Here is a 20,268-nt window from a genome sequence, read left to right on the forward strand (position 1 = left end):
AAAATACCCAAGTGATGCTATATGGTAGCTCTCTGACATAGTGAGATATAACCAGAACAAATGAGAATTGCCTCAATTTATCACAAAATCCAGATGTTGCAACAATTAAGTCAATCTCAAAACTTAGAAAATTGACATAAATGTATCCACTTAAGAGTAATCATCAAAAAGACAAATGGGCATTACTTAGTGAATCAAAGTTCCTTGAGCATTATGATTTAGTCTAAGTTAACCTGAATGCTAGGAGATCTTGTTCATTAAAATGCTAACAAGGCCAGCTTAGTTGAGAATATCAGCATATTGTTCTTTTCACGGAGAAGTAATACAGTTTCTCCCACCAATGTGAGCTATTAAAATATAATCTTTATGATATATTTGAAAGCCGGGATCTCTTCTGGCATCCCTACTCACTATGCTTGTGGAGGAAGCCTCCCAGCATAGTTTCATTTCCCCTTTCCTCCAAAGTGTTCTACAAGACCTTGGACATTGCAAGAAACATGAGAATTTCTGCCTTTTTTCCGTATAGCAGCTTTTAACAAATCACATTGTTAGCTGAGGTTCAGGGGGAGCGCACAAAAACACCCGTCTCTCACAATGTTATTTGACATGTTTGTTTCACTTCATGCAACCCATCCACACAAGTGGACAGCCCATGTGCAATAGCAACCCCTGAACGCTTTTAAACAGATTTCTGTTGCCACTCTTAAGTCACAGAATTATAGAATAGCTGAAGCTGGAAGAGATCTCTTGAGATCATCCATTCTAACTGCCCTGTTTGAGCATAGTCAACTAAAATAGGCTGCCCAGAACTATATCTGGTCAGGTTTTGAATATCTGCAGGGATGGAGATTCCACAATACTCTGGGTAACCTATGACAGTAATCAGTCATCTTCACAGTCAGAATATGAGATAATAGTTAAGGAGTACAGATTCAGCAAGGGAATACTGATAACACCACCCTACTTGGATGCCTGACTAGAAATCCCTACCTTCAAATATACCTAAAACCAGTGAAATAATTAGGAGGATTGAGTTCTCAGCTATGGCATTCAAATTTAACGCTTTCATTCCCTTCTTTCTTCAGCCTCTCTCCTGAATCAGTTTATTGACTGTCCTTATCCACATGTCATAAAGATTAATACAAACGGAAATACTAAAGTGGTTCCCCCTCAAAAAATCATTGGTTAAATCACTTGTATGATTCTTTATGTTTTGAATGGGGATTATTTGTAAAATGACTTAATTTTATTTAGAATTCTTCACTAAACTTCTTTTGCCTCTTCTCCACCGCAATTAACATTGCAGCAAAATTTTCCCCTATCAAAGGGAATAAGGACAGATACATACCAATAATACATATACAAGAATACATTTCGCTTATTATAAGAACACGTCAAAAATATCCACCAGTGCCTTACAGCTCCAGAAGTCAATTTAATGATGCATGAGAGACATATTATCTGTTTTGATTTTCTTCAGTTGGAGAATATAACCCAACTTCCAGGTAATTATTGTTGGCAATTCTGTGCTCCGCAATCCCTAGCTTCAAGAAGCCATCCTAATATCTATTTGATAATCCAAATGCTTTAAAAACAGGAACCTTCATTCTCGCAGTACATGATGTGCAGAATAACTCCAACACTCAAATTCTTTAACCACTCCAGCAACATTAAGGAAGTGCTATTTTTAGTAATCCTAGGCAAGACTGCAGTTTATCCCACAATTAACTTAGATTTATTGGACAGACAGTGACATTATAGCTTAAGAGTTGAAAACTTTTAAACATAAAAGCCCATGGGTATAACATAAGAGAAATAATAAGAAATTTTCACAGCAACATGTATAATTGTATATCCTACTGTACCGTATTATTAGTCCACTGTTGCTAAGACAGTGCAACAAATTGTGTTAAGAAGCATGCGCTGATCACAAAAGCCACCATTACTTTCAATCTGCCATTATGTAATCTAGGCTTTCTGTTGATTTGAAATATTTCTGCAGTGAAAAAAAGTTTTCTGCCTCCAGCTGATACTGAGGATGATGTCTCTAGATTATAGGCATTTCACAGATATCACAGCTGTTGCCTCCCAAATGCACCATTAACAGTAAAAACTGGATCACTTTACAGAATCACAGAATCACTCAGGGTTTTGGAAAAGACCCTCAGGATTATCAAGTGCAACCTCAACCTAACCATACCACCCTAACTCTAACAACCCACTGCTAAATCATGTCCCTGAGCACCAAACGCAGATGTTTTTTAAACACACTCAGGGATGGTGACTCTACCACCTCCCTAGGAAGCCTGTCCAGTGCTTAAAAACCCTTTCTCAAAAGAAGTTTTCTCTGATATCCAACCTAAACCTCCCTTGGCGCAACTTGAGGCCATTTCCCCTTGTCCTGCCACCAGTGAGAAGAGATCAACCCCGCCCTTGCTGCAATCACCGTTCAGGTATTTGAGGACAGCAATAAGGTCTCCCCTCAGCCTCCTCTTCCCAGACTAAATAGCCCCAGTTCCTTCAGTCACTCACTTTGAACACTTCAATGGAAAATTATCTCTTTATCCATATCTAACAGAATTAAAAGCACAAGAAACTAACTGCTGGGCCTATCTCATGCCTCTTCAGGTTAGTGAATTTCTTTTCAGTGATCTCAATTTTTTCTAGAAATGCAATCCATGACTACCATGGCACGATTTCTTTGGAGAGTTGTTAACAGTACTCAACAACAAAATGATTTAGAGGATTGTAGCTATTGGAAGGACCAACACAATGGAAAAGGCATTACAAAAGAGGTGGAAGGACCAGCACAATAAAAAGGTGCTATAAGGGAAGGGAAGTAGATTGCTCACCTGTACCAGAAGATTCCAGGTTCACAGGAAAAAGCTTCCACCAAGGAGGGATCTCCAGAAAGAGATCCTTCCTCAGGGGCAGTCAGCCTCTAAATGAGGCCTAAGAGGGGTGGAGCCAAGCTTCCAGTCATACAGGTGAACTGCCTTCACCTGTGCTTCCAGGGCTGACTGGGTCTTTCCTCCAGGTGCTCAATTTGTGGTTCAGGCCATGACTCAGCAGTTCCCATACAAGGATGAAGGGAGAGTTATTTAACATGCTTTCCACTGTAATGGTACATCACAACTGTCAGGGCCTGGGTGTGCTGTAGGGCTTGGTATCTCTCTAGTCCTGGGGCCTATGACGTGCCACTGCCTGCCCAGATGCCATGGCGGAACCAAGTTGTGGCTGCAGGAAGTTGTTGAGTGTGAAGGAAGCAAGAAGGGCCTGGGCAGGGGCCTTCCCCTGCCCAGATTGTTGTTTTTTCAAGTGGGGCAATCCTTTACAGGCACAGCTGCATTAGCATTTTTATTCAAATAGAGTGTGTTCTTTACATAAATCTCTGATCGTCACCAGAACTTTGTGTTACTTCATGTCATGGTACAAACTTCAGAGTGCACAAGTAGGATTTGTTACAGATGAAACTGAAGCACAAGTTACATCCTAGCTATTAAGGCGTGTTCAGCCCCTGTGTGCAGAAATCAAAGTTTCATGACACATACAGCGAGGACACTTGGGTCTCAGTACCAGCTGTCTCATTCTCCTGGTCTACTGTTGGCAGCCCACTGTTGGCTCTACATACAGTTGGTACATACAAAACTATGTAGCAGACACTCAGTTCTCTGATAATAACAGTTTTTAACCTTTCTATCTGCATTCATGAGCGTCTTTTAAAATTCTTCCTCCCCCCTCCCCCCCCCAAAGATACACTGTGAAAGAGGCCAAGATCAAATGTTTCACATGCTGAGATTTGATAGGGTTATATAAACTTGTCCTTCTACTGCAGTTCAGGATTATCATTCAAGGTTTCAGCAGAAAATACAGTCAGGAAATGCAGAATGCTTTCTATTACAGTATTGTGTTACATGTCTGCTACTGAACTTCTAACTTCTTGACTTCCCTTTTGAGTATCATATATTCTTGGAGGCCACAACTTGCAAAGCATTCAGCCTGCAGTCAATGACATACTTCAGCATCAGATATCAAAGGATGACAGATTGGCAGATCAAAGCTGCTCTAAGAGTTGTTACTATGAAAATAAAAATGGTTGGATTGGTTTATAGAATAGAGATCTGGTAAAAAAAAGTTAGAACATGAATCAAATCTATTGAAGATACATACTAGAGATGAGTTACCAGTAATTACATGGTAAGGTGCTTCTGCCATCCTTGGAGGTAACTCTAAGCATGATTTAAAATTTCATTCAAAGGCAGGTCACATTATATATTACACAGAACTTGCCAGATCTTAAAATTGTCATGTTGGTAAAAATTTATTGGATGGAAGAGAATAATCTGAACAAATATTCTCCTTCTCTAGCACTACTATGCAGAAGCATTTAAAAGCACAGTTAATAATTCATTTATGAAAGATGTATTGTTTTTTTTCAAATCTGAAGTCTTTGCCAGGAATAGCACCTGCATTTATACAAAATAGAACTTCATAGTTTTATTATATAACAAATAATAATAATAAAAAACCACCAAAAACTCCATGGCAGGATGTAAGAGCCACAACTATCAGGCTAGTTACAAAACCTTTCTTTCTCAAGGGTAATGAACATCAATGACTATTGTTTTCAGACTTTTCTTTCTTCTGAGGGCAAATTGCACGCTTCCCCTGCTCCCAGGCTAGAACCAGGACAGGATCTTTGGCATATCAGCCCAAGCTAAGCCTGTAGCTCCAAAAGTGACCTACTGGGATAGCAGTAGGTCCCTGTAATGAAATCCTTAAAAGATACTGCTATGTTTCTGGTAGAGTTGATCTTTTCCTCAAAAAAAAAAAATCACAAAACAATAAGACAAAATAGTTGAAATCTCCAAAAGATGCATAGAACTTACATAAGTGGGTTTAGCGCTTTCTATGCATATTTCAAGAGTATACCTTCCTCATCTTCAGTTCAGAAGCATCTGATTTATTCCCTGCCTCTGTCAGCAATTAAATGTGCCTTATGAAGCAACCTCATTGCTTATATCCATGTCATTTGCATGGATATAAAAAAAGAAAAAGATACATGGTACTTACATGTAATGAGTACTTACTACTTAAAGAGAGGGGAGAAACAGTTTATAGCTAATCAGAAGCAAAGAGACAAGACAAAATTTAAAACAGGAAGAAGTCTAAAGAATGCAATCAGAATGAATTTAAATGAAACAGTTGGGCATTGCTCAGCTTTTGTTTTTTTTGTAAAGTTATCATTAAGAAAATATATGAAGATAGAAGTGGTCTGTACAAAGAGGACAATTTTAACTATGATACTATTGTGAATGTAAAAGAAACCCTTATTTCTTTTGAAGTACAAATTAGTGTGATGTCTGAACTTACAATGAAAGTAATGAAGATAAATTTCTGATTGTACTGAACAGAGTTATGATGGTATCATACACAATGCTCAAGAAGAGCAAGAATGAGAAAAATGTAAATGGAAAACAGTGAATTAATGACTGGTGAAGAAAAATAACTCTATTACATAACATTTTACAACAATAATAATTAGTTATGCATATAGTTTGATAGATTTCTTCACTGAAATAATATTTTACTGTTTAGTAGAAGATTGTGAAGAAAGAAAACCAAGATGAAGATAGATAAACAAGTAATTGATTGTCTTTTCCTCTAGAAGTAGGTACATTTCAGAAAGAAAATAACATTGGTACTCTCTGAAAAACAAAGCAGCAATAGAACAAGAATGACAGTTTTATGTTATGACTGCAGATGTTCAAAGATACCTTAAATCAATAGTCTAAAATTAGTACAAAGCCTATGTGGGAAAAAAAATTATACACCAGTTCTTAATTATTGTTCTGCTTTTACATAAATACAACTGTTAGTGAATACAAGTGTGGAGGACAGAGGAAAAAATGATAGGGCACATGAATCGTAGTAATTATAGATAATGAAGTAACTCAGAACTATTACAAATTGGAATGTTTTTAGAACATTGAACTTTTACAGTCAAACAGATTTGTGGAAAGAGATATCAAAAATGTCAGATGAATATTCTGAAAGGAAGAAGAAAGGAACAAAATTGTATCCTTTTGGTGACCTACTACATTGCAGAATGGAAACCCTAAAATGTCAGCTGAAAAACTAATGAGAAAATTGAGACAACTTTTTAATACAAAACACTGTATTCACTACTGTTAATATAGTTATTCTACTTTTATAAATACCATGAGAAAAATTCCAAATAGGGAATAACACTACAAGAGTAAGGTACCTGTGTCACACAAGTTGAAACTCAGCTGCAAGGCAATATACATGTACACAAGGACATAACATAGGAACAAGGCAGTTCTTTACCATGAAGATTCTCCTTGTAACTTCTTGTTACTATTATATAAGGTCATAACCAAGAAAAACACCCAACTTCATCAAAGGAGAGGTACTTACTGAAATACTGGAAAGCAGAACTCATGGAAACACCAGAGATCAGATAGTCCAGATCAAGAAAACTGAGTAGAATCAACAAAAGACATCTTGGAAAATTACAAAACAGACAAATTTCCATCCTTCTTTTTTCTGTAAAATATTTTGAGAAGTTAATAAGACCACAAAAATAAGCATTAAAAAATTGAAAAGTCCTATTTACAAATAGAAAATTACAATTAGAAAAAATGTTGTTTTCTACAGTAATTTATATTTTCAGTCTTTAGAGTATGGGCAAGTGACTCAGACTTCCCATCTTTCACAAGACTGAAGTGAATAGACTGTTAGTACATGTCTAATGATCTTCTGACAGAACAAACCTCTTTACGTGAAGTTTCTCTGACTTCTCTCTGATACAGTGATGATGAAATAGGCTCTGACACAATAAAATGGATGGACAAAGCTTTTGCAACTGTGGCTTCTTAATGATGAACTCATACAATTTGTCCTGAAGTTGTTCAATTAGTGCTTTGATTCAAAGTGTGGGATGCATCCTATATCCTGCATCAGTTAGCTTTAGAACTCAGTAGGTAATACTTGGTTTTATTTCTTTATCAGAATGTTTAAACCTTGGTTCCTAAATGTTACAAGCTAGGCACAAATTCCCCAAACTTTTGAGAGATCACTAGATCCCTGAATCAGTGATTTCTGCAACTCAAAAGGAATTCTTTCAGCATTTTTTTTTCTTATATCAGGTACAGCAGAAAAAAAGAAAAGAGCGTATTCAACAGTATATGCAATGGTACATTCATAAAGCAAGTTGAGACATGCAATACTCATGACTATCAAAGAGCTTGAATTTATAAACTGAAGCAGAAATGGATGCTTTTGAAATGTTATATCAGTATCTTAACTTTCCTTCAGAAAAGCAAAGTAATTATTCTTCATTCACTGATCATTTTCACATATGGGAATTTATACTTGCATAACTATAAGTCTTTTAGGACTTAATGCATGAGATCACACCACTATTGAGACAGCATTTGCAATGAATTATGCAAAAAGAATCACGCAAAGTGCTCTTAGGTAACTATTAATATTACATATCCCACATCACCTATCTTCTCCACACTCATTCTATTTATTTCCTCCAAATAGTCCACATTTATACCTATAAACAAAATCTTCATCACAAACAAACAAATCCATATGAACCAACCAATCAAAAAACAAAACAAATTTAAACCTAACACTTTATCATGACCTTAAAATACGTGGTATTTTATTCTTCCCTGCCAAAGCTTTTAAACCTTTTTTTTTTTTTTTTGGTCTCTTTTAGATCCTACTGCTGATTGCCAGGCAGAGCATCCTGCTATTCAACTGATCTTGCAATGGGCTCAAAGATGTGATGAATTCAGCAGAATTGTAACAGTTTACTGGAGTCAAATGCAACTGGGTGCTCAGTTATCATGCAATGTTGTGGCCAAAATCAAAGACCTAAACATACAAAGACAATATGTGGACACAGATTTCTATTTAAATATCTCATGTGGAAATATTCACTGATCTTAAATTCTGATTACCCTACTATCTGAAATCTCAAACTGCACCTGAGAAGTATTCCTAATACATTTTGAGTCAATGACTATTTCATTTAAAAAGCATTTTTAAATGTGTCCAGATCCATTTAACAGAACTGTTTTACATGAGTCCTTTTAAAAAAGAATCTTCTCACAATCAGGAATTTAAGCCTTTATAAAGAGGAGTTAATTTATTAAAAATTACAAAGAATGCGTAACAAACAATATCTAAATTCATTAAATATATAATATGATCAACACCTACCATAGGAATACATTTGAATATAAAAGTCAATATTTTTAAATGCTATGATGCTGCCTTGCGGTATTGGTCGTCGTTCAGCTAGACATGAGCCAGCAGTGTGCCCAGGAGGCCAAGAAGGCCAATGGCATCCTGGATTGTATCAGAAATAATGTTGCCAGTAGGAGTAGGGAAATCATTGTCCCTCTGTACTCAGCTCTGGTGGGGCCGCACCTGAAGTACTGTGATCAGTTTTGAGCTTGTCACTGCAAGAAAGACATCAAGGCCCTGGAGGTGTCCAGAGAAGGGCAACAAATCTGTTAAGAGGTCTGGAGCACAGGCCTTATGGGGAGCAGCTGAGGGAGCTGGGATCATTCAGTCTGGAGAAGAGGAGGCTCAAGGGAGACCTTATTGCTTTCTATAACTAGCTGAAGGGAGACTGTGGCAAGCTGTAGGTCAGCCTCTTCTCTCGTCTGACTAGTGATAGGACTAGAGGGAATGGACTCAAGTTGCACCAGGAGAGGTTCAGGGTGGACATTAGGAAATACTACTTTTCTGAAAGAGTGGTCAGGCGCTGGAATGGGCTGCCCAGGGAGGTGGTCGAGTCACTGTCCCTGGAGGTGTTCAAGAAACATTTAGATGTTGTGTTGAGAGACATGGTTTAGTGAGAACTATTGGTGATAGGTGGACAGTTGGACAGGATGATCTTATAGGTCTTTTCCAACTTTGGTGATTCTATGATTCTACGACAAACTTAGAGGAACAAATGCATTATAGAATAGAATAGTTTAGTTGGAAAGGATCTTGAAAGATCATCTAGTCCAACTGCCTGACCGCTTTAGGACATACTAAAAGTTAAAGCATATTAATGAGGGCATTGCCCAAATGCCTCTTAAAAACAGACTGTCCATGAACTACCACTCTAGGAAGTCTGGTCCAGTGTTTGACTACACTTACAGTAAAGAAACATACTTCTCTTCACAGCACTCAGAGAGTATGCACATACATTCACAACACAGCATGGAAAGCATTTGAATCATCTGAACAATTTCAAATAACAGACTCCATAAACTCCATCAAGTTCAGCGTTAATTCTGTGTAAGTGACAGAACTTTTATAGAAAACTATTTTGAAATAAGTGCTTCAGATTCCAACCATTAAAGATCTCCAAATCTTCATAAAACTATAGTTATGGTTTGTTATTAAAAGTAGCTTTATTTTGCAGAACTAATTTTTGTGTTAGCAATGGAAAAAATGTCAGTATTATTTTCCTTTAAACATGGCTCATGAAAGTAGTTACATTACTACTGTGAAAATCTGCACATCCGGTTCAAGGGGCATTTAATTCTAGTGATTCAAGCAGGTAAAAGTTAGCATTCAAATAAAATGAAACAGGGAAGAGCAATAGTATTTTCTTTTCCTCATGCAATCTAAGATTGTGCTCCTTCAATCACAGTATCAACCTACTGTAGAATAGTTGGTGCTGCTAGGACATCTGAAAAAACTACTAAAGTTCTAGAATAAGTACGGTAGCTTTTAACCCAGCTCCTTCAGTATGAAACAACACCCTGCCTTATGCGTAAAGCCAAACAGTAATTACCAATTTGGTGTATGCAAGTTTATTGGTTTGATTAAATTCCCGTCAGTTGGACACATTTAATGCATTATAAGGGGCAAGAGGAACGCATCTGACATGCAAAGACAAGACTTTAGTGCTAATCTAATCAAAATTTTGAGTATAACAAAGGAGGTAATTTCAACTCAGTTACAGCGGTGCTAAAACACTAATTCATGTAATAGTGTAACATGTATAGTTACAACAATGTTCTACTATCTGATCCTTTCTGTGATGATTGCTCATCCTTCCATGATCCTTCTGGATCTTATGGCCAAAAGTTTCAGGTAGGGAAAGGCAGAAGTGGTACAGTGAGTCATCAGCATCTCAAGTTGATGAAAATTTGATGGTTTCTTGATGCCTTAGCATCCATCATTTGGAACAATTTTATATTGTTCCAAACATACCGTAAGAGAAAGTAAGCATACGTTTGAGAATACTACAAAGACCGACATTTATGTTAGAACTTCTTTATGAAGTAAGGTCAAAACAACTGGCAAAAGCTTTTCTAGTCTGTATGATACTGATGTTCTAAACAGGGGTTACTAATATCACACGGCCACAAATTAGCTTGGAAATTATTGGAAAAAAAATCAAAAAAGTAAACATCTTAACACCTCTTCTGGAGCAGATCAACAACAGAAATGGGAGGGAACAGAAAGAGAAACACAGGTTTGAGTATCCCTGTCTTTTATATAGTGGGAAGCCCAGAACTGGGCACAGTACTCCATATTTGGCCTCACCAAGGCAGAGCAGAGGGGAATGATGACCTCTCTCAACCTGATAGAAACACTTTTTAATGCACCTCTAGATACCACTGGCCTTCTTGCCCACAAAGGAACCTGTTGTCCACCAGGGCACCGATGTCATAGAATGGCTCAGGTTGGAAGAGACCTTAAAGATCACCAGGCTCCAAACCCCCTGCTCATTGTAGTCTATCAACTTCTTAACACAGAGGACAATTCTCCTACTCCTCCTACTTAGCCTATCCCTTCTAAAAATCTTGTTGCCCTCAGTCATAACATTCCAGTTGTGTGATTCATCCCACCACATTTTGGTGATAGTTTTAGGTCACAGTTTTCTAATTGCACCATGGTTTCCACCTCCTCCTGCTTATTTCCTATGCTGTGGTACGTTGGTATAGGGGGACTTCAGCTGGGCTGTTGGCTGCATTACCTTCCTGGAGGAGCCAAAACCCTCTGGGACAACGTTGAGGTTTTCTCGTGCTGTTTCCTACAGTGACAGTGTTCTTTGGCTCTTCTCTGTCACTCAGCAGTATATCCTCATTCCCCATTAAATCTAGTTTAAAGCTCTGGTGATGAGCCCAACCAGCTTGCAGCCTAGAATATTCTTTGTTCTTTCTGGTCATTTGTGTACCCAACCAGCATCAATATTCTCGGCCTATCAAAGATGTGTCCTAGATCACAAAATCCAAAGCCCTGAGTGCAACACCATCCTTACAGCCATTTCATAGAATCATAGAATTAGCTAGGTTGGAAAAGACCTACAAGATCATCCAGTCCAACCATCCACCTACCACCAATAATCCCACTTAGCCACATTTCTCAACACTGCATCTAAACGTTTCTTGAACACCTCCAGGGACGGTGACTCCACCACCTCCCTGGGCAGCCCATTCCAGCGCCTGACCATTCTTTCAGGAAAGTAGTGCTTCCTAATGTCCAGCCTAAATCTCCCCTGGCGCAACTTGAGTCCATTCCCCCTCGTCCTGTCACTAGTTACACGAGAGAAAAGGCCGACCCCCAGCTCACTACAACTTCCCTTCAGGTAGTTATAGAGAGTGAATTTATTATTTATTCAGCAGAGTTCCTATTCTCCTCCTCCTGCCCAGAATTCTGCTCTTCCACCAAGAGGATCAAGCAGAACATTGCATGTGGCTCCAAATCCCTTCAATATATTCCCAAGAGACATAAAGTCTTTTTTGATATTAAAAGAACTCTTCCCTGACCGGGAATTGAACCCGGGCCGCGGCGGTGAGAGCACCGAATCCTAACCACTAGACCACCAGGGATAGATAAGTAAGTTTCCTCTACAGGGAGTCTACTTACCAATATCAAAAGAAACAAATAGTTACCTATTACAAAGAAGTATAACTATGGAATTTCATCCAACTGCACTGACTTATGTCAGCCCATGGTATAACCCTGAGATTTTCTTTTTAATTTAGAAGTATTTTTATTCTGATTTTTATTTATTTATTTTTAACTTCACTGCATTCACTGAATAGTGGAAATCTTACTATTTTAAATAGAATTTTAATATAAAATAAATCACAGGTTGAAAATATTAAAGATCATTTAGTTCAAACCCTCCTACTGTGGGCAGGGTTGCTACCCAGTAGATCAGGCTATGCAGGGCCCCATTCAACCTGGCCTTGAACACGTCCAAAGATGGAACATCCACAATTTCTCTGGGCAACCTATTCCAGAGCCTTACTACCCTCTGAGTAAAGAATTTCCTCCAGATGTCTAAACTAAATCTCCCCTTCTAATTGAAAACTATTACACATTGTCCTGTCACTATCAGATCATGTAAAAAGTCAGTTCCCATCCTGCTTACACGCTTCCTTCAAGTACTGGAAGGCTACAATAAGGTCTGTCAGGGGCCTTCTCTTCTCCAGGCTGAACAAGCTAAGCTCCCTCAATATTTCTTCACAGGAGAGGTGCTCCAGCCCTCTAATTACCTTTGTGGCCCTCCTCTGGACCTGCTTCAACACTCTGCATCCTACTTCTTGTGCTAGGGACCTCAGGCCTGGCTGCATTACTACAGATGGGGCCTCACAAGGAAGCAGCAGAGAATAATCACCTTCCCTGTCCTGTTGGCCACCCCTCTTTTAATACAACACAGCATACAGCTAGTCTTCCAGGCTGCTAGCATACACTACCAGCTCATGTCTGGCTTTTCATCCATGAGGACCCCCAAGTCTTTCTCTGTATGGCTGTTCTCAATGAGTTCTCCCAGTCTGTACACATATCTGGGATCACCTCCAAACCAAGTACAACACTCTGCACTTGGCCCTCCTTCAGTTCTCGTGGGCCCACTTTTTGAGACTGACAGGTCCCTCTTCATGGCATCCCTTCCTTCTGTAGTGTCAACTGCACCACTCAGCTTAGTGTCATCTGCAAACTTGCTGAGGGTGCACTCGATCTCATAATCCATGTCAGTGGTAAACTGAAGAGCAACTGTTCCAAGACAGACCCCTGGAGACACCACCCTTGACTAGTCTCCACATGTATATAGAGCCATTAACAGTAACCCTCTGTCTACGATAATCCAATCTTTTTTTTTTTTTTTTACCCACTGAATAGTCCAGCTTTCAAATCCATATCTCTCCAACTTAGAGATAAGGATGTGGTGTCATACCTCAAGATCTTGGTAATAAAAAGTAGGTTTCACTGGTATTTTTTTTATTGCTCACTGCATGTAGATGCAACATAATGAATCTAAAGATCACACAGAGATTTTACTTTCCCTAACTCACCAACAGCTTCAGCTACTTCTACTGTTTATGTTCCTTTGCTTTGGAATAAAAGCTACAAGATCCTGGAGCTCTCATTCACTTCTATTCCATTAACAGAATTGTGGTATTTATACCATCTTTTCTTTTGACTTTTGGGTCTTGACTGTCTTATATTTTATAATTGTCTGGTACACCTAATTCACTACCAGCACAGGAATACTGCAGATTACATTCATATTTACATAAAAGGGCTTAAACAGAAAGAGCTATATTAAGAGACAGCCACTACAGGAGATGTTGCCACAGAGTTGAAGCTTAGTGGATAGAGACAAATGGGAAGAAAGTAGCCAAAAAAGACCTTGCTTTCTGGGGTCCAGCTCTCTTTACAAATAGGTTATTTTGCTTGATTTCTTTTACACTATTTCAAATTTCCTAGAATGAGGACACTTATCAGAAAATTAGCTGGAAGTGCTGGTCAACAGCCAGCTGAACGTGAGCTGACAGTGCATCCAAGTGACCAAGACCACCAACAGTATCTGGGTCTGAATCAAAAACAGTGTGGCCAACCCAACTTGGAAAGAGATTGTCCCTTGTATATGACACTGGTGAGACTGTAACTTGAATACTGTATTCAATTTTGGGCCCTTTGCTATGGGATATGAACAAAAAGTCTGAAGTTGCACCAGGGGATGTTTAGATTGGATATCAGAAAGAATTCATTCAATAAAAGTGTGGTTAAACATTCTTAGGGGCTGTCGAGGGCAGTGGAAGAGTTGCCATCCCTGAGAGGTATTTAAGAGATGCTTGAATGGGGCACTAATGGAAATAGTTTAGTGATGAGACTTGGTAGTTCAGGTTGATAGCTGGAGTTTATGTTCTCAAAGTTCTTTTCCAACGCAGAAGATTCTATGATTTTAACTGTATTTATATGGCAAGGAAATAAATTCCTGCAATACTTAACTGTTGTTGTGCCTCTTTTCTGGTGATTCTTGCTATGTGAGATAATAATCACAAGAGTCATCAATATATTTTAAGTAATAATATTCAAGTCCAATATACTAGAGATAGAAAAAAAAATAGCAGTAAGCACATACATAACTCCGTGTAACTCGATTCAGCAAAGTGTTTGATCCTGTTCTTAAATTCTCTTTTAAATTGGGGTTTATCACACAGCTAAATATCAGTAATGTTTTATGAATATTTTAGTGCATCTTCTAATAATGCCTTTTCATTTGGGGGAGAGTTAACTGACTTAAATTTTCAAATTTGAGAAGATTAAGACACAAATCAGAAAAATAACAATTTTAGAAAAGTGATCGAGATAGTAGCAGACATATGATGAATGAAAATGCAGGTTCACTGCTCTGCAGTTTTCATCAGCTGAAGTTTCACACTTTTCTTTCACCTGTATTCCAAGACCTAGACAAAGAACTGACATTACTTCACCTTATTACCAAAGAAACGCTGAATTCTATCATGAAACTGTTGAACATTACACGGAATTAAGTTCTGTATTTATAACAAATGTCTCTAGTTATACACTCCCAATGTAACCCTACTCCAAAATTCACTTGAAACATATTCTCAATAATGCATTTCCTCCAAGAAACACTGATGAATTAAATCTGAGGCTGCAAACAGAAATTACATTAATCCATCTTGTAGCTTACAGTAATGTAAATCTGCTAACCTTCTCATTTATATTGCTACAAATGTCTCATTAATCTATTATGCCCTGAACTTTCATTCTCTTTACTACATAAGAGCATTAGTGTAGATAAACCATGTGTAGCATATAAAGAGGAAGGAACAAATTGTAGTTTTGACAGTAAGTGATTTCCACATTTTCCTTCTACGTACTTCTGCTGCAAGTTATCACTTAGGCACTAACACTTCCATTAAACTTTCAAATGGACTTTCTCTCTGTATAGAACTTGTTGAAACGAAACAAATCATGTTACTTTGTTCTGATAGGTTGTATTTAAGTGTTGTCTCCTGCTTCATACTGGTATTGTAAATTCTAGAAGGAAGGTCTCCAGTACTGCAAACAGGAAAATAGCAAGCACTTACAGGTGTTTTAGACTTTGCACTGCATATTTACGATTTTGTTTCTGATTAGCAATTATTAAAATAACATATCACATGCCTGGAAACCTGTTATTGTACCAGTCTATCATGCAGGCTTTGCTATTTATTCTGAAGGGGTTCTGGCCAGTATCAGATACAGGACACTGACTAGCTATGAATGGGTCTGGCAGTGACCGTTCATAGGAAGATACTGCTTAAGACATGAAGTTCTGCAGCAGTTTATTAAGGGAATGCTTACTGTTTCTTCCCTACAGAGTTCTGAACGATAGGCTGGAAAGCATCTGTTGGAATATTTTACTGTTCTGGGATAACATATCTGATTCTGGTGCACTATAAAAAGTTGAGAACAGAAAATCCCATAACAGACTGCTACAATACCTTTTATGGTGACACTGTTTATTAGTCATCAGCAAAATATAACTTAATTTAGGCTAATAATTTTTGTTGCGGCTTCTTTATAGTGCTTGCATGAAAAGCTCTAAATATACCACAAGCTTCCACTGTTGTACTTTAATTTGACAAACCAGAAAGCATTCACAAATTTGTATTCATTGCAGTGCAGAATCTCGCATAATTTAAAGTTTTCATGTTTTCACTGCGTACCTTTGATTCTCCAAGGGAAATTCTATAATAATGATCTCATAATAATATATTTTTCCTGTGTTCTTGAAAAACAGAAATCAAAACACTGGATGAAAGTCTCTTTCTAACACTAGAAAAAAATGCACATGAAAGCACAGTGTGAACTCAAACTCTTTGAAGAAAGTTGTACATAAAAGCACACAAAACATTGTTACAATGACTGAGAAATTATATGAAGAGAAAGAAATCTGCACTTACCAGTGAAATGTTGCAGAAGAGAGAACAGGAAGTTTCATTAATAATGTAAAATTCATTTATAATTATGAAATGTTGATATTTTACCTAAGTCTGATCAAAACACTTTCATCAAAAACCAACAGGTCATTGTCTTTCATCATCTACCTCCAGAAGAATGACCGCAAATTCCAAGTCTTCATCTCCCAATAAAAGACACGAAGTGATGCAAGGACTATAGAACAAAGACATGTGGAAACATCTCAAAAACTGTTTGCCAGGACACTAATAAGTTAACTACGTAACATACAACTTTCTGACTGATTCATAATTAAGTTTGCTTATTTTCGTTCCTGAACCACAAATATTTAATTCCTGAAGTTCAAACTAGTTTTACTTGCCTCCATAAAAAACATAATTCTGTCTAATAAAGCACACAGTCTCTTGTAATTCCTAACTGAAATCTGAACTAATAATAGGAACTACTATTTCTTTTTACAAGGTGAAAAAAATTTAAGGTGTCCAACAGTTGCAAGCCACATTTTCAATATTCTGATGCACTTCCAGTTTAACACTGCTATCAATACAACGCACACTTAAAAGCAGAAGCTAATCTTAAACATAAATTATGTCCAATAATAGCTCCCCATACACTTGTTAAAGGAGGCTTTCATTTAGTTTCTCAGCTGAACAGGTTATATGGATTCTGGATTCAAAAGATTTAGAATACAAACGAATACTTGAACACTCTTGCTTGGAGTGAAGAAACTGTCTCTGTGGCAATATGCATAAGTGTCATGGTTTTATGATTTTCGGTTATTGGTACTCCACATCATAACATCATGTAGTGAGTGTACCTGGTTCTCAGAAGAGGAGGACTACTACATTCTCCTCTGTTACCATCTTCCAGCTGGAGGGAAAAGATAAAAGCTTGCAGTATAAAAACTTGCAGATCACAAGACCTAGTCCCTTTTTTTTTTTCCTGCCGTCTCTCGTCTTGGCAGCACCTCGCTCTCCAGCCGTCTTATCGTCAGTAGTAAAGTAAGGCCTACCTTGATTTTGGGACATTCTCTCTCTCTGTATTGGATTTATCAGCTCAAATTGTAATTATATTGTATTATAGTGTGTTGTTTTGCATTCCGATATCTTATTTAGTAAATTAATTTGTTTCTCCTCAGATTGTTGCCGCTGTTCTTTGCTCTCAGGGCCACCTCCTTACCCTTTTCCCCTTTTCCCTTTTCCCGGGGCCTGGGCCCATGGGTCCCCCATCCCCTTTGTCACGGAACCGGGCCGAACGCCCATAAACCATTGACAATAAGTAATCAATTTCTTTGGCAAGAAATAATAAAATTCCAGTATAGTAAGGGCTAAAATGTTTACTGTGTTGAACCTAGGTGATAAGTCTACAGTCAACACCACAATATACAGTCTTTGAGAGCTGCATCTGCTGGACTAATTACATTGTGGACATACTAAAGTTTAATTATTTCTGTATCACAGAATTACAGAATGGTTTGTGTTGGAAGGGGACTTTAAGATAATCTAGTTCCAATCCCACTGCTATAGGCAGGGACAATTTCCACTTGACCATGTTGCTCAAAGCCACATCCAGCTTGGCCATGAACACCTCCATGGAGGGGGAATCCATAACCTCTCTGGGCATCCTGCTCCAGTGTCTCACCTCCATTATAGAAAATTTCTTCCTAATACCTAGTCTAAATCTACTCACTTCCAGTTTATAGCTATTTCCCTAGTCCTGTCATTACATGCACAAACTGTATGCAATCTGATCTCATTTAGAAATAATTATTCAAGAGTGATATACATTCTTTTCAATATCAGAATTAATGAATTCTGGGAAGTAATATGCTTAATTACACCATCCTTGATAGAATCACTGTGATGTTTTGCTCTGCTGCTTCTCCAGCAAATTACAGGTGGGTGTATTCTGATTTGTCAAGTGAGCTTTTGAATTTGAAATATCGTTCCCATACTTTATTGTTCCCCAGAAATTACCATTCACACACAGGAAGCAGAAGAGAATAGTAATAATGGATTAAAACACTACTTCTCCATTGAAATCATCTAATGGAGCACTAAGTAGCTTCCTTGCTGCTGCCTAGTGCTGACCAGTCAAGAACTGACAAGACCAAAGTCAATTTTGAACTGCACCTGTCCGATCTTAGAAGCCAGTAAGAGCTTCTGGTTGTGATAAATGGTTCTATGTCAGGGTGGAGGCCGGTCACGAGTGGTGTCCCCCAAGGCTCAGTCCTGGGACCGGTGCTCTTCAATGTCTTCATCAATGACATAGACAATGGAATCAAGTGTGCCCTCAGCAAGTTTGCAGATGACACCAAGCTGAGCGGTGCAGTCGATACATTGCAAGGAAGGGAAGCCATTCAGAAGGACCTGGACAGGCTGGACAAGTCGGCCCACGAGAACCTAATGAGGTTCAACAAGGCCAAATGCAAGGTGCTGCACTTGGGCCAGGGCAATCCCAGGTATTTATACAACCTGGGCAAAGAACTCCTCGAGAGCATCCCTGCAGAGAGGGACTTGGGAGTCCTGGTGGACAAGAAGCTGGACATGAGCCAGCAGTGTGCACTGGCAGCCCAGAAGGCCAACTATGTTCTGGGCTGCATTAAAAGAGGAGTGGTCAGCAGGGAGAGGGAGGTGGTGGACCCCCTCAACTCGGCTCTTGTAAGGCCCCATCTGGAGTACTGTGTCCAGGCCTGGGGCCCCCAGCACAAGAAGGACGTGGAGCTCTTGGAACGAGTTCAGAGGAGGGCGACCAAGACGATCAGAGGGCTGGAGCACCTCTCCTATGAGGAAAGGCTGAGGGAACTGGGCTTGTTTAGTTTGGGGAAGAGAAGGCTCCGGGGAGACTCACTGTGGCCTTCCAATACTTGAAGGAAGCATATAAACAGGAAGGGGATCAATTGTTTGTGAGGGTAGATAGTGATAGGACAAGGGGGAATGGTTTTAAGCTGAGACGGGGAGATTTAGGTTAGATGTTAGAAGGAAGTTTTTCCACACAGAGCATGGTGACACACTGGAACAGGTTGCCCAAGGAGATTGTGGATGCCCTGTCCCTAGAGGCATTCAAGGCCAGGCTGGACATGGCTCTAGGCAGCCTGGTCTAGTGGTTGGCGACCCTGCACTCAGCAGGGGGGGTTGAGACTCGATGGTCCTTGAGGTCCTTTTCAACCCAGGCTGTTCTATGATGATTCTATGATACAGTGGATTTCTCGACTCTTGGAATAAATTCTACAAAGAAAATACTAATATCATCTCAGCAAAGATTTGGAAGGAATTGAAGATTTCTTATTGTTTGTATTTCTAACTTTCCCTTTGTCTCAGTACTTGCAATTTTTGTGTCCACTGTTGTTAGATAAAAACAGATCAATAGTGGATGAAGGATTGAGTGCATAGTAATGAAATATGATGAAAAAAGTGTCAACATTTTTTTCTACTGGCAAAGTTGATTTTCAAAGTGCCTTTTAAATGTACTATTGTTACTTCTAAAAATACATACCAAAAGAGTGAGACCATTAAAAAGATTATAATGGAGAGGAAAGTCGTACTAAATCCTCTAAAACATTTAAGTATCAGATTGATAATTTAATCTAATATTAAAGCATATTTTTAATAGGTTTTGAAGAATATTCTTTCAATAAAATTTTAAAGGTTCAATAAAATGTGACTCTTCCAGCTGAAAGCAGGACAATAGTGAACTTATAGAATGAATAATAAGATATGCAATTTTCCAAGCAAAAAATAATGTTCATGATCACAAAAGTTATAAAAACACACAAATGAGAAAATGATATTCCTCACAAAAATATAACTCACAAATAGCAAGCACTGGTTACATTAACAAAAAAATAGTATTTTATACGTATTAAGAATTTACAGTAAACAATGACTATAAACTGAAGTAAGAAGGGCCTTCCTGAGTTATTGCTTATCATGGGCTATGATTACCAAAGTTGCAATTCGTGTTTTACAGTTTTGTGATTAATGTTATGAG

The 20,268-nt window shown here is 38.3% G+C and overlaps 1 long non-coding RNA gene and 1 other non-coding gene across 6 annotated transcripts in view; both read right to left on the minus strand.

Moving 5' to 3' along the window:
* The window catches only part of LOC110393747, a 147,090-nt gene that overhangs the window by 67,699 nt on the left and 59,123 nt on the right, over positions 1–20,268 (minus strand). For all 5 annotated transcript variants that reach the window (XR_002435168.1, XR_002435166.1, XR_002435169.1 and 2 more), the window contains 2 exons: positions 16,263–16,473; positions 6,442–6,570 (listed from right to left, as the gene is read on the minus strand). This is a non-coding gene — a long non-coding RNA (uncharacterized LOC110393747). The remainder of the gene's footprint in view (positions 1–6,441; positions 6,571–16,262; positions 16,474–20,268) is intronic.
* TRNAE-CUC lies at positions 11,814–11,885 on the minus strand. The gene has a single exon. It is a non-coding gene; the product is annotated as a tRNA-Glu (tRNA).

Source organism: Numida meleagris, chromosome 2 (genome assembly GCF_002078875.1).
Source record: "Numida meleagris isolate 19003 breed g44 Domestic line chromosome 2, NumMel1.0, whole genome shotgun sequence".
In the NCBI taxonomy this organism is placed as follows: domain Eukaryota; kingdom Metazoa; phylum Chordata; class Aves; order Galliformes; family Numididae; genus Numida; species Numida meleagris.